This window comes from Phascolarctos cinereus, unplaced genomic scaffold, assembly GCF_003287225.1.
Source record: "Phascolarctos cinereus isolate Bilbo 61053 unplaced genomic scaffold, phaCin_HiC Scaffold_5;HRSCAF=322, whole genome shotgun sequence".
NCBI classification, from domain to species: Eukaryota; Metazoa; Chordata; class Mammalia; order Diprotodontia; family Phascolarctidae; genus Phascolarctos; species Phascolarctos cinereus.
This window is the reverse complement of record NW_027555958.1, coordinates 476,370,403-476,385,182: the sequence shown is the minus strand read 5'-3', so window position 1 is coordinate 476,385,182 and position 14,780 is coordinate 476,370,403. Positions and strand designations below refer to the sequence as shown.

General features: G+C 40.7%; 1 protein-coding gene across 3 annotated transcripts in view; it reads right to left on the bottom strand.

Annotated features, from left to right (window-relative positions):
* TNNI3K (TNNI3 interacting kinase) overlaps positions 1–14,780 on the bottom strand; it is a 340,568-nt gene that overhangs the window by 192,412 nt on the left and 133,376 nt on the right. The gene's annotated exons all lie outside the window — the stretch shown is intronic.

Sequence of the window (14,780 nt, the reverse complement as noted above, 5' to 3'; positions counted from 1 at the left end):
TTTGTAAAAAACATACACAGTCTAGGCGAACAAATCTTGATATTGCCTCTGTCACAAAACATATGTTTCATTTGGCATATTGAATCTCTCACCTCTCTGGAATCAATGAACGGTCCTTATGTTAATAAGAAGAATACTCATGTATTAAGGGCCTGCTGTGTGCCAGTCATTGCAATAGGTACAAAGACACACACTCAAATGGGAAGCAGCCCCGGCCTTCAAAGGCCTTCTACCGACATCGCTGATGCTTGCTGTGTCATTTACCTTTAAGTATTTTTTTCAGTAAAGAAGCATTTATTTTCTCTCCATCCCATTCCCTACTCCCACTGGAAAAAAAAAAAACAAAAAGGGAAAAACCCTCTAGTGAATGTATATTCAAACAAAACAAATCCCTGTATTGGTCATGACAAAAAATGTCTATCCTGTTTTCTGCATATCGAATTCATCACCTGTGTCATTTATTCTTAATGTGCCCCAGATAACTTCCTATGGCCCTGAAGTCACAGACAGATTGTAATACACATTTGGTGGAAGGACCTCTAATGTCAGGATCCTCCACTTAGAAAATCCTGGGTCCTTTGTATGTTTGCAAATTTCTCTATTCATGCTTAACCAGCAGAAGGTGAGCTTTTTGAGAGCAAGGGCAAACTTATATTTGACTTTGCACTTTAAGCACCTATTAAAATTCCTGACACTGAGTAGGTTCTTAACACGTGTTGTTGAACTGAATTGATTCTACTTCATTTCTTTTGTTCACTCTTCCTATCCATTACCATGTGTTTGATACCCCATTTTCTCCCTCTTGGTTTAGCTGAACCTTGCTACGGAAGCCTTTGCTCCACCATGGAGAGCTCCTTCAGGCATCCTTCATGTGCCCTTCATGTTACCACTTTGTAGTTTTCAAATGCTCTGATTTGCTGGATAATTATTTCTTCAATATGTCAAGTATGTATGACTTCATCAGCCTGAGTACACTCACGTTAGAAATTATCTTTAAGAGATGATGTAGGCAGTAACAATGCCTCACCTTATAGCAAATCTGGTGATGGCCCCCACTCTCTTCCATTTAGAGGCATAGAGTCACATGTGCCATATTCAAGCTCTTTCTAGTCTAGAAGTACCTCTCAGAGCCCACCCTCTCGTGCCATGACCTTTAAATGGCCAAGATCAATATTCACATCATTCCTGTGCATTGAAGTAGGATGTCATTAGACCAATAACAGTTTCCTTAGGGAAAGACTCAGAGGGATGAGGATCGAGTCTAATCCTGAAGTCATGTAAGGGGGGCATCATAAACATCCTCCGTGATCTCTCCCTTGGAGCCACATGGAAGAGTACGTCTCCTTCCCTCACACTTTTCCAGGAGACTCCATCACTATCGTACAGGCAGCCATCTCTTGACCTGGCATAGCCCTCTCTGAGGACACATTTTCTTTGGATTTCTGAGCAAGAAAGCCTATGAAGAACACATTCAGATCCTACACATTTGCCCCCATTTGCTCCTCCTTTTATTTTAGACTGCAGAAGAAATAGAGTGCTTTAGTCAACAAGCATTTATTAAGTGTATACCATATTCCAGGCACTGTGCTAAGTGCAAAGGACCCAAGAAAAGGTAAAAATCCACAAAGGAAAAGGGTAAAAAAATCTAAGCAGCATAGTCTGTTGATTCTCTTTTATGGGCCAGCATGGAGAAGTTCTGTCTTAGACAAGAGTCTCACTTCATTAGAAAACTAAATTAGGAGGCAGCAGCCCCAGGCATGGAAAGGTAATTAAGAGTTGCTTTTTGCCCTCTTAAGAAGAAGCCAATGGGACTTTCCATGTTCTATAGGGAGAAAGTTATGGGCAATTAAAGGTTTCAACCAAAGACAAGTTATTGGGGTGCTTCCTTTATTAGCCACCCCAACCCAATTCCATGAAGGAATCCGGTAATCCAGTCCGTCCATCGACAACCTGGCATAGCCACATGATCCCTACCTTAGTGGCATGGAACTTTGAGGAGGCCTGCCCTTCCATCCTTACAATGTTTTAGAACAGGGACTCCTACCCTGGGCCATGTGAACTTTGTTTTTATATTCTGATAATTTGTTGCCTTTTATGCATTTAAAAACACTATTCTGAGAAGAGATTCATAGGCTTCAGCCAAGGGATCCTGGGACACAAATCAGTTAAGAACCCCTGAATAACAGAAGCAAGCCCATCTGGAGACATCCCAGAGTCAATCTCCTCCCCACCTCCATTATCTATCTAGTCGAGTCTCACATGGTTAAATCCAGCAGGCTTCACAGACAGACAAGCTGGGCATAGAGCAGATGGCCATGGACTCTCTAGCCTCTGCTTTCCCAGATTATCGAGCAAGAGAGAGCCCAGAATGACAGATTCCCCATCCAAGTTTCACTTCTGTGTCATTCTTGGGCTCCTTGACTCATTGACCAAAGGGTTATCATGGCATTAGAGACAGAAGGGACCTTAGAAGAGATTTAGTCCAAGACCTTTATTTAAACAGGCTCTGAGAGATGGGTGCAAGGTCAGGGATTCTGAGCTAGGAGGTACTTAAGGGCCATGGAGTCCCAACCCTTCCTTTCTACATATGAGGAAATTGTGGCAAAGAGAGATCACATGACTTGCTCAGGATCATACAGCTATTAAGTGGATGAGGCAGGGTTTGACACGTGGCCAAGTCCACATGCCCTGCATAACAGATTGTTGCTGGTGGGTTTTTCCTCCCTTTGGCCACACCCGGCAGCTTCTTTGGTTTGTCTGTGAGGTCTCCTGATGCTGGTCCAATGTCTGCATGCTAACTTTCAGCTTTCTAGGTGTTTGATGCAGCCTCAGAGCACAGCTCAGAGGAAAAAACAAGAACAAACCAAAAAGAAGATGACCCACATATTCTCTCTCCTGTACTGCATCACATTTTTTAATGTCTTAGTTTTTGAGGTGCTAGATGTAAACTGAAGCATATTCCCCTTGCCATTTGCATTAGAAGGAAGAGTGTGCAAATTCCAGGTGAGAAGAGATAGGAATACGAATATTCCTCACGTTGATCATACTTACAGTACAGAGTTAGATTGGTAGGAGAAAAAGAAAAGGAACAAAAAAAAACTTCCCTCAACATGTGGGAATACTTTTTTCCAGTACTGCCCTAGAAATTACATTTTAGTAAGTACATTAGAATATTTACTTGGAATTATTTTCAAAACATTTCAACTAGTCCTATCATTTTGATATCCACCTTAATTTTGCTGCAGGTCTTGGGTCTCAGAATGGCTTTCCCCAAATAATAAATACAGCTTACTAAGATTAAACAAGGGCACAGATCTTCACATAACCCTGGCTTATTCAACACTGTGGGGTAGGGACTTGGGAGCACATGGTCAAGGCTGCTCCAAAATTCCATAACTAAAATACCATCATTTCCTTTTTTCTCCTTAATGCTACATTTTTTATGCCTTCAAATGCCTATTGCTATTGTGGATTTATGATCACATCAGTGTGTTACACTTCTGTAATTAGGGTTCATTATTCCACTGAGGCAGTTGGTAATGCAGTAGAGAGAACACCAGGCCTGGAGTCAGGAAGACATGAATTAAAATCTAGCCTCAGAAACTTACTAGCTGTGTGACCTTGGGCAAGTCATCCTCTGCCTCAGTTTTCTCAGCTGTAAAATACATACCTTGTAGCATTGTTGTAAAAAAATGCTTGGCACTGTGTCTATCACACAGTAGATGATATATAAATGCTTTTCCCCTCCCTTTCACAGCAGTATAGCTTATAACCTATCTGCACTTTCTACTCTTTGTAACAGTATATTGTATATACTACAAATCTTTGGTGAAATGAATTGGATTGTGTGATGCTTATTCACAATCTCCCATAAATTCTCTCCATAAGGAATGCACTTGATGCAACGGAGGTAGCCCTCTGATTTTTTTTTTTCTTTAAACATTCTATGGATGTCAGAGCAGAAACTGAGTTGTATAGCAATTGGTGCTGACTGGATACATTATGGACATTTTCCATTTCCTTTGCCAATCATACATGCACTGAGTAATCTTTTTATGCCAACTTTGGCATATAAATTGTCATAAGTGGCATGCTAAAGGCCACTTGAATTCCCTATGCACCATTCCATTGCTCTCTGGGTCAACCATGGTTTTGATTCTTCAGAGAACACTCATTAGTGAAGTACCACTTTCATAATGGGTAGAACTCAAGACTTGGAGTCAGACAGACTAGAATCGGAAGATTATTTTAGATGCTTACTTGCTGAATGGTCCTAGCCAAGTTACTAGAGCTCTGTACCTCAGTCTTCTCATCTATTAAATAGGTGAGTTGAAATGGGTGGTTTTAAAGGTTCATTACAACTCTAAGTCCATGATTTTCTTGTTTAAACAAAGAAGCGCATTTTCCCTAAAGAGCCAGAACATCTGTGTTGGGGATGGGTGAGGTACTGGAGTCAGGAAGACTAGATTTCAACCTAAGGCCTCTGGCAATAGTGAGTCACTCAATTTCTTTTAATGCCTCATTTCCCCCTGTTGTAAAAAGGGGATGATAATATCCATAAGCCCTTATCTCACAGGGTTCTTGTAAGACTCAGATGATCATAGGAATAAAGGAAGGAAGAAAAGAGGAAAGGAAGGGGAAGAAAGAAGAAAGCAAAGAAGGAAGGAAGGAAAGAAGGAAGAAAGAAACAAAAGGAAAGAGAGAAGAAAAGAAGAAGGAAATAAAGGAGGGAAAGCGGGAGAAAGGAAGTAAGAAAAAAAGTGTTTATTAAGCACCTACTATGTTTCAGACACTGTGCTAAATGGTTTGCAAATTTTTTCTTTGTATCCTCACAGTAACACTGAAAGATAAGTGTTATTATTATTATCCCCATTTTACAGTCCAGGAAACTGAGGCAGACAGAGATTAAGTGGCTTGCCTAGGGCCATAAAACCAGTAAGTATAAGAGTCCAGATCTGAACTCAGATCTCCCTGACTTCAGGCTTAGTGAACTATCCGCTGACTAGCCCTACATGAAAGGCAGTGCAAAAGCCGGGCCATCCAGAGCCCCTGTTCTAAAGAAGGGAAACTGATTCTTGTGCATTTTATCACAGCAAGATACTGGCAGAGGCAGGATCCTCACCTCCTCTCTCACTCTTATGCTAGCAGCCTGTCCACTGCGCCACACTGTCTCCTCGCTATAGGTGGTATTGTATGCAAAACACTTTGGACAACATAAAATTCTGTGTACATATCAAGTTTTACTATTATTTTTAGAGGAAGCTTGATGGTCCAAAGGCTGTAGCACTGGACCTAGAGGCAGGAAGATCTGAGTTCAAATCCTATCATAGACACTAGTTGCATGACTGCTAGCAAGGTAGCTTAACTTGTCTCTTTCAGTCTTCTCAATTGTAAAAGAGGGATGATAACACCAGCTACCTCCCATGGTTGTTGTGAGGATCCAATGACTTTTTTGTAAAGTGCTCTGAAACTTTAAATCACTACAGAAATGTTAGCTATTATCTTCATCATGACTATTGTTGTTGTTATTGTTATCATTGTCATCATCATCATCATCATCATCATCATCATCATCATCATCATTATTGGCTAACTTATGACTTCATCACAAGCTCCCTGGACTGATTCAGGCCAACAGCCCATCTACAAATCAGCCTCAGAGCATTGCCTGGAACCCTGAGAGAACTCAAGCAATGACTTGCCCATGGCCACCAAACCAGTAGACATGTGCCAGAGGCAGAGTCCCGCTCTTCCCGATGCCAAAGCCTGCTCTCCAGTATGCTCCACCAGGCTGCCTCTCCCAACCCTTTCTTAGTCTGCACAAAAGTTCCCAGGCTCCCCAGATTTCTCTCCGCATGCTCTGATTTTTCTTGGCACAGGCTGCAGGACATGCTCATGTCTGTAGGACTTCATCTCTCTTCCAGAATACCCTATGGGACTCCTACTATAAATAATTCACACCACACTACACCTGTCAAAGGGAATGAACAAAGCATATCTTATGATGCAGGACCCTTGATTTTTATTGTTTTTGTTCACTTACTTAGTAATTCTCCATCTCCATCTCCCTGTCACTGTGAATTAGAGCGACCCGGCTGTGTACAAATACTGTATTCAGGATAATTAGATACTGGGATGTGGGGGATTCAGAGAAATTACTTTAACTGGGATCAGAACTGAGGCAAATATGAAGTTTTTAATTCTGTTTCTAGTTTGAGTGATTGTCTGACCTTAAATAGTCTGATTTGTCAGAGCACTTTTCATTGTCAGCCCTGTCTTTTTCCAAATCTCCCTGGTGGACAAACTGTATTGAGCTGTGGACTTGGTTCTAACTGGCTGGGATCTTTTCAATTTGGCAGCTTCATCTTTAACGCAATGGATGAAAGATTACGTGCCAGTCTTTTCAATGGGTTTTCCATATTGGTGATCAGGGTCAGGGATTTGAACATAAGCAGGCTTCTAGCTATTTCTTCTGACCAATTTAAATTGATTCATACAAGTCCTTTGTACCCCTAGGGAAAGGGGAGAACAAATCCTCGTGAGGGAGACAGTTATCTCTGTACTTTCAGATGGAATCGTAGAAAAGAAAAGGGATAGAGGGGGTGGGTAGTCTGAGAAGGAAAATGCTTTGGTTGTTATAAAATAGGAGATCTTGGGAGGTGGGAAAGGCTTATTGAAACTTTAACCTGGAAGATTCTCCTTTGAATCAAGGTCACTGGGGAAATGATTTCCAGGAATTACATTGAGCTGTTTAGGTTAACAGGGCTGTAGAAACACAAAGCATCATTAATATCTGATCTTACAGTGAGCCTTGGGGGACTAAATGATTCTTTGGGGCCCAGAAACTGAAATTAACTCTTCCAGAGCCCTGAGGCATCACTGAGACATTCAGTAAGAAAAGAAAAAAAAATGGCCATGTGGTATTAATGCAGTGCCTGACACATAATAAATGTGTAATCATTTTTTCTTTCATTTATTCATTCCTTTATTAATATCCTACTTAGGATTCTGCCCCTTACAGTACTACTAAGGATATTTTGGAAAATGAAACAATGCCTTCTGAAATGTTAACCTCTAAAGAGGTGGGTCACTCTCCTCAGTATCCTTAGATTCCTTTGCCTATTGTGGATCCATTGATCCAAGGATTTCTCTACTAAATTTATTTAGATTTTCAAATCATATGAACCCATGGTTACCTGAAGAAAAAATCTGACCAAAGGTAAGAAAGAGAACATCTTGGAAAATGTGTCTATCTCTTTACATATGTGAGACACTTACTATGAAGCAGCATATTATTATTATTATCATTGTACTTAGTCATGGAGCAATATAAGAATCAGATTCAATCATGCAGATGGGAAGGGCTTCGGGAGACACGATGATATTTTAATGGTCTCAGAAACCCTCTTTGAGGACGCCTGCCCCACACATTACCTTTCTACCCTTTCTGAAAACATAGCCATAGCAGGAGTCCAGCCCCTGGTCGGCTTCATTCTGTATGGCTTGTTTGTTTGTTTTTTAAAACCAAGCTCATGTTTCAACAGATACAAGTAGAACGCACCAAAAACAAACAAACAAACAAACTTTAACAAAGGAATCTCTGTCTCCAAAGAGAAATCTCTGGCCTTGCAGCTCCTGCTCTCCTCCCCACCTTTGCACAGGCCTTTTACCCATACCTTTCATGCACTCTTTTCTTAATCTGTCTCTTGTCATCCTTCACTTCTTTCAAGGATCAGCTCTGGTATTATCTCCTAAAAGCTTTGCCTGTTCACCTTAGTAGGTAGCATTCTCTCCCATCTCCAATCACCTTGCATTTCTGTATCTGTTTATAGGTCATCTCTCCATGCATCCCCCTAGCATGTAGACTCCTTGAAAGTAAGAGATGGTTTGTTTCTTTGTTGGTCTCCCCAGCACTTGGCTCTGGATGTGCCTGGAATATGAGAGGTGCTTAAGAACAGCTGTGGGATTTAAATTTGATTTGGAATCATCCACGTGTGTAAATGCTCCTGTTAGATTCATACAATAAATGAATAGTTTGACCTTCCAAATCTTATACTGTTCAGTGTGCCAGGCAGAGTGAGGTAGAGAGACGTTTGTGTCTGAGCCATGCCTGATATGTCAACATAATGATGACACACATTTAGCTAACACTTTACAATTTTACAGTGTTTGTCTCCAAAGAACCCCATCAGGTAGTGTTGTGGCTTTTATTTTTGGATACTATGCTTTGAATGTGGTGTCATCACTTCACATATTTTCCCGTCAATATACAACTGAACCCCTTCACATCTTATTATACTGAGTAGTTCTCATTCCAGTCTCTGCACAAATCCTGAGTCTGTCGTCCAATGGATTGGTTATGCCTCTCAGCTTGAGTCATCTGCCAGTTTGATAAGCTTGCCTTTTTCTAGGTTATGTTGAAATGTCAAACATCAAAAGGTCAAAAACCATGCCCCAGGGACACTCCCCTATGACCTTCCAATGGGATATTGAACCATTAATGAGGATTCTTTGGGTTCTGCCATTTAACTAATTCCAAATCCTTCCACTTAATCCATAAACTATGCCAAATTTCTACATTTTGTCCCCCCCCCCAAAAGAAAGAATATCAAAGGAATGGGAAAATCTCGGCACTCCTTCTATAGCATTCCACTGATTTCCCAGGCTCATGGAGGACAAGGACCAGACCCGGGTCTACTCATTAATATAGAAAGCTCCTGGATGAGAAAGCAGCTTTTACCAATACCAGAAAGCACATTCTCTACGACTTAAACTCTGAGAGATTGGCCTGGAATACTAATATGGTAGGTGATGTTCCCAGGGAGTGTACAAGATGAACTTGAATTTAGGTCTTCCTAGCTTCATGGTGGCTCTCTAGAGACTACACACACTGCTTACCATTCGAATAAACTGGTCAACCAAAAGAAAATGGTTAGTCTAGTATGTCTTCTTCTTGCTGAAGCCATCTTTTTATGTTCAATGCTTCTTCTTTTTTTAAAAAATATATCTAATCATTCATTTAATAACAAAATCTGTATTTTTGCAGAAATTGAAGTCAAGTTCACAGACCTAAAGTCTTCAAAGTAATCATGTCCAAAACACAATTTGTTATCATTCTCTGCAAATCCTCCCCATCTTCCTAGTCTTTCTATTACTGTTGAGGCTACCATCACCTGTCTTGGCACCCAGACTCACAGCCTTGATCTCTCAACAGTTCTACCCCTTCATCTCAAATCTGCTGCCAAGTCTTGTCGCTGCAAACCTTCATAATGTCTCTCCTGTGCTTCCCCTTCTCTCCACCCACACAAGCACCGCCCTGGCACAGGACCTCATTACAATACGCTTAGACTATTGCAATCATGTTCTGGCTAGTTTCTCTACCTAAACCTCTGTCATCTCCAGATCAAAGTGGCCTTCCTGAGTCCACGTGTGATGATCTTCCCTCCCTTATCCCCACCGGACTACACAGTTTCCAGTGGCTCTCTGTTACTTCCAAGATTTAATGCAATTATGAAAATCTCTTTTTGGCTTTTAAAGACCTTCAGAATCGAGGCCATTGCTCCCTTTCATCTTCTTCACATACTTCATGATCCTAGGATGCTCTTTTCTTACTGTTCCTCACACACAGCACTCCATCTCCTGTTTCTTTGCCTAGTCGTGGCTCATCCCCCACACTGGGCAGGCTCGCTCTCCTCCCTTCTGTCTCCCATCTTCTTTCAAGCCTCAGCTTAAGTGCCATTTTCCATAAGAGGCTTTGGTGACCCCGCTCTCTCCTAGCGTTCTCCCTCTAACATTAACTTCCACTATATTCTATAGCTTCTGTGTGCACACTTGACTTATATGTTGTCTATCACATTAGATTGTAAACTAATGGAAGGAAAAGAATATTTTTGCCTTATTGTATGCCCCCAGTGCTTAGTGCATGACTGGTATGGGAAACACATGATAAATGCTTGTTGTCTGACTGACTTTTCAAGGAAAATTTGGGGCATTGTTTGCCTTTCTTCAGTCTTTCTGTACATCTCCCAATTTCCACTGATAATGATTCAATAGGCACGTCTGCCCAAGGCTGGAGCTGATCTTGGTCTAGTGACCTGAACTTATCAAGGGCAGCCAGGTGACCATCTTCCTAGATTATTTTAAAAATGTATTCCCCATTAGCCAATTGTGCTCATTTTCAGTCTAAAGAAAATTATCCTGGACAAAAACGAAAACAATGGATTCCAAATAGGGTGAAGAAATTCTGTCAGTAATCACCATCCCTTCCACCCCTTCACTGAGGAAAGTGGTCCTCTCTCTTCTTTGGTGTTCCACCTTCCCCTAATGTAGCTGTCAAGCCTTTTTACATACTTCTTTGCTTGGATTGCCGGTCTCAGCTCACCCTGATCTTTAGCGTTCCTGATGAATTGTACTCCGATGGGATCATAGTGAGCTTTTGCAGAAGTCTTCTGCTAGAATAATATTTAACATTTATTCAGTGCTATAAGATTTGCAAAGGCTTTACATATGTTATCTCATTTACCAACCCTTGTTTTTCTCATCTGTATTAAAAATCTACATTGGTTGGTGAGTGCTGCACATCTTCATTGGTTCCTTTTGACATTTCCTTCTTTCCCTCATTGTAAGATAATATTCCTCAATGTGTCTTCCTAATTTCATTCGTGAGGACTGTCCATTCCTCTAGGACTGACTACTTCTTTTCATTTGTAGTCTATGTGATCTTGCATATCCTTTCTCTGAGTTCTTTGAAATAGTTTTTCTTTTGTTTGTTTCCTAAAATCTACAGTACATGTTAGATTCTCTTCTCTATCATATCTTCTAAGATAGAGTGGTCATTACTTAGCAATGTTCCTACAATTACCATTCCATACCCAAGATCCTCATTATTAATCCTTTCTTGATTAAAGATACAGAATAAAATTTCCCATTTTTGTTTCCTCTATTAAATATTTTTGGATAGCTATATAAAGTTTCTATTTCTGTTTTCATTGATCTTTACCTGATTTCCTCCTGTGAGTGTATCCTCTTAATATGCAATGCTCCCCTGTCTCCCCTTTTAACCATCTGTCTTTTTTTTTTCGTAGGGTTCAGCCTTTCAAAACCACAATGACAAAAGTTGAGACTATAGTTTTCAAAATGCTCTCCATATGTTACCTTTGTTGGCTGCCCAGCATGCTTAGAATGGACTTCCGTGCTTGTCTCTGCCGCCTGCATTTCCTGCTTTCCCTTAAGATTCACCTCAAGAGCCACCTCCTTCAGGAAGCCTTTCTTAGTCTCTGTCCCCAAAGGCTATCCCACATGTTCCCCATGGTTATCAGTTTGATGTTTTAGTTATACTTAGAAATGTGCATGCTTGATCCCACCTTATGCACTTGTTAAGTGCTTAATAAGTACTGAATGGTTGTTTGGGCAACCTAGGTGGATAGAGTGCTTGTCCTGAAGTCAGGAACACTCATCTTCTGAGTTTAAATCCAGCCTCAGGCACTTACTAGCTATGTGACCCTGGGCATGTCACCTAACCCTGTTTGCCTCAGTTTCCTTATCTGTAAATGAGCAGGAGAAGGAAATAGTAAACCCCCCCTAGTATCTTTGCCAAGAACACCCCAAATGGGGTTGAGAAGAGTTAGACATGGTTGAAACAATTTAACAAGGATTGTTTAAGACTCACAACAACCTAGGTAGATAAAAGGAACATTATCCCTATTCACAGAAGAAGAAATGGATTCTAAGAGAGACAGGAAGTGATTTACTCAGAGTCACATAGTGAGTCAAAGGAAGAGGATCAATGTGACTCTGTCTTCCTAACTTCAGGTTATGCTCTGCATCTACTATACCACCAGGCTTGCTTAGCCTTACATTTCACATTTCTAGCAACATTTTCTTTTTTACTGTACTATTGTTCAAACAAACCCTACCCATATAGATCTAAATCAACATTTCTGCAGCAAGCAAAACAAAACAGAACAATGGCATCTCACTATTTGATTTTGTTGGTTTGCATTCCTTTGTGTTGAAAAATATGTAAAACACCCCTCTAGGTATTCCTGAGTTAGAACATTTATTTCATTAAAAATTCATAGGAATAATTAAATGCCATCTTATATATTAGTTGAACAAATAAGGGTGACAAATATGGCATATGTTCTGTGGGTCAGTAGGCAAGTCCACTAACCCAAGAGATTTGGTCCAAAAATAGTAGAAGACAATAGAATCATTCATTATTTCACAAAATTAGCAAATCCACAAACTTTTCAGCATTCACTCCCAATCAACAAAATACCAGGAAAGCCTACCAGCGCCATTACCTCCCTGAAGAATTAAATATAGCATTAGTTTTTGGATAGAACTCATAAATATTAGTACTCTCTTTAAACATATATACATATATATATACACACACACATACACACACACACACACACACACACACACACACACACACACACACATATATATAAATTTTTTGACCCAAAATTATTTAAGAGACCAATTGTTACTGATGGAGCATGGGCCCCAAAGTGGGACCTTTGTCCCACTTTGGGCCCCATTTGTCTATGAGCCCTAGCAAACCTTTGGACTGTCCTTCTCCCACTTGAGCAAAGAGATCTCTGGTGTTCCCCTGAGGCCATGATTCTGTCCTTTCAGCTACACCCAATCCCTCAATTTTGTTATCCTTGACCTAACCTGGCCCTCCATTGTCTTGCCTCCTTATGTCCTCAGGCCACTTCCCACCCTTGTTCCTATCTAGGCTCCATTTCCCTGGAATTCTATTACCTCATTGATTACTTGGCCACTCCTAGTTTCCTCCCACAGTCTTTCTGTATATAAGGTCCATCTTGTCTCCATTAAGAGGCTCAGGTTTTCACAATCTAGCCAATGGCCCACAGATGCTCAGATTCCTTAAGAGTCTGGCTAATATGGTGAATCTCCAATAAACCATATGTTTGGCTGAAAGAAGGCTTCGGTCAAATTCTTTCAGGCAGGACCTGCATGTCACAATTTCAGGATTCCAAGACCCCTAACCTCCAGACCTCATCATATGCTTCCCTGACTAGGAAATGTTTTCTGTAGTGCTTCAGAGCATAGTTCAGTTATCCTTTCCTATATAGAAAGTCTTTCCTGAGCTTTTTCTGTCTCTTAAAATAACTACTTTGCATATACATGCTATGTGGATTTATTTGCACTATTGTGCTGCCTCCTTTAGGACTAAAACAAAAAGATGTGAGCCCCTTGAGGGTAGGAGCTATTTCCTGTTTGTCTTTGTAGTTCTGGAGCTTAGCACCATACCATGGATATAATCAGCCCCTAAAAAAGATCTCCAAATGCTTTTGTATCATCTCAATATTCATCACTTCATTTTGATTTGGAGAAGAAGCATAATGTAGAGGGGAGAACTCTACACATGGAGTCAAGAAAGAGTTTGAATCCTTCCATAGACAATTACTAGGGGTATAACCATGGAGAAGTCACTTGACCACTCTGTGCCTTAGTTTCCTTCTCTGTAAAATGAGGGGGCTGGACTTGATGACATCTAATGTTCCTTCCAGCTCTGCATCTAGGATCCCATTGATAAGGATGGGATCTGGACCCCAAAAAGGATAACCCTAAACTTTCCCACATGGCCAAATCTCTGGTGTTAGCCTTAGGCTATAATCCCATCAATTGGCCTTTTGTTATTGCCTATATCCAACCTCCCAATTCTGTTACCCTTAACCTAGCCTAGGCCTCCATTGTCTTAACTTCCATATGGCCCCAGGCCACTTCCCACCCTCAATCCTGTCTAGGCTCCTTGGCAACTCCTAGATTCCTCCCATAATCTTTCTGTGTATAAGGTCCATCTTGTCTCCATTAAGATGCTCAGATTCTTATAATCTAGCCACTGCTCAGATTTTTACAATCTAGCCAATAGCTCACAGGTGCTCAGATTCCTTAAGAGTCTGGCCAATATGGAAGATCTTTAATAAATCTTGTTTTTGGCTGAAGGAAGGCTTGGGTCAAATTCTTTCAGGAAGGACCCATGTGTTGTGATCTCAGGATCTCAGAACCCCTACACTTCTAGACCCCATTATCATGACATGTTATCTCCTGTTACCACAAAGCATAAGCTTCTCAAACAGCTGAGGGATGGATATGCTTTATATAAGCATGATGGCATTATAGAAAGGATTGATCTTGTAGTCTAAAGACCTGGGCTTGAGGATTGCTTCCAGTGCTACTCACCTGTGTGACACTGACCTATGTCAGCTACTCATTTCATATTTCTAAACCTGGGTGTCCCTTTCTATAATGTGTGGATAATAACACCTGCCATATGTAATTTGCAAAAAGGCAAATTTATGCTGGTTGTCAGCTACATCTTCCTAACAATTACAGCTCTATTGAAGTAGACAGAACAGTCCTGTGTGGTTTAACCGGATGGTCATTTATTGGTATGTTTTTGTGGGAATTCTTATTCAGGTCTGAGTTAGATGGCTGCTGAGGGCACTTGTAATACAACTAGGAATGTCGCTATCAACTTTAAAGCACTAAATACAAGGGAACTATTACTGCTGCATCAACAAAAGTCAGCCTGCCCTCATCACCTCCATCTTTCAGAAAGAACTTGCTATTTGTTTTATCTTTCTATCTGAAAGATTTTGTAGTAGGTGTCCTGTCTTGAAGTGTTTGTGATTCAAGGGGAACACTTTGTACTCTATTGAGTTTGCATTTAAAGACTTTAGGCAATAAATAGTCATCCCCTTACTTTTCACTTTGTCCAGTGCACTACATTTTGGAGACCT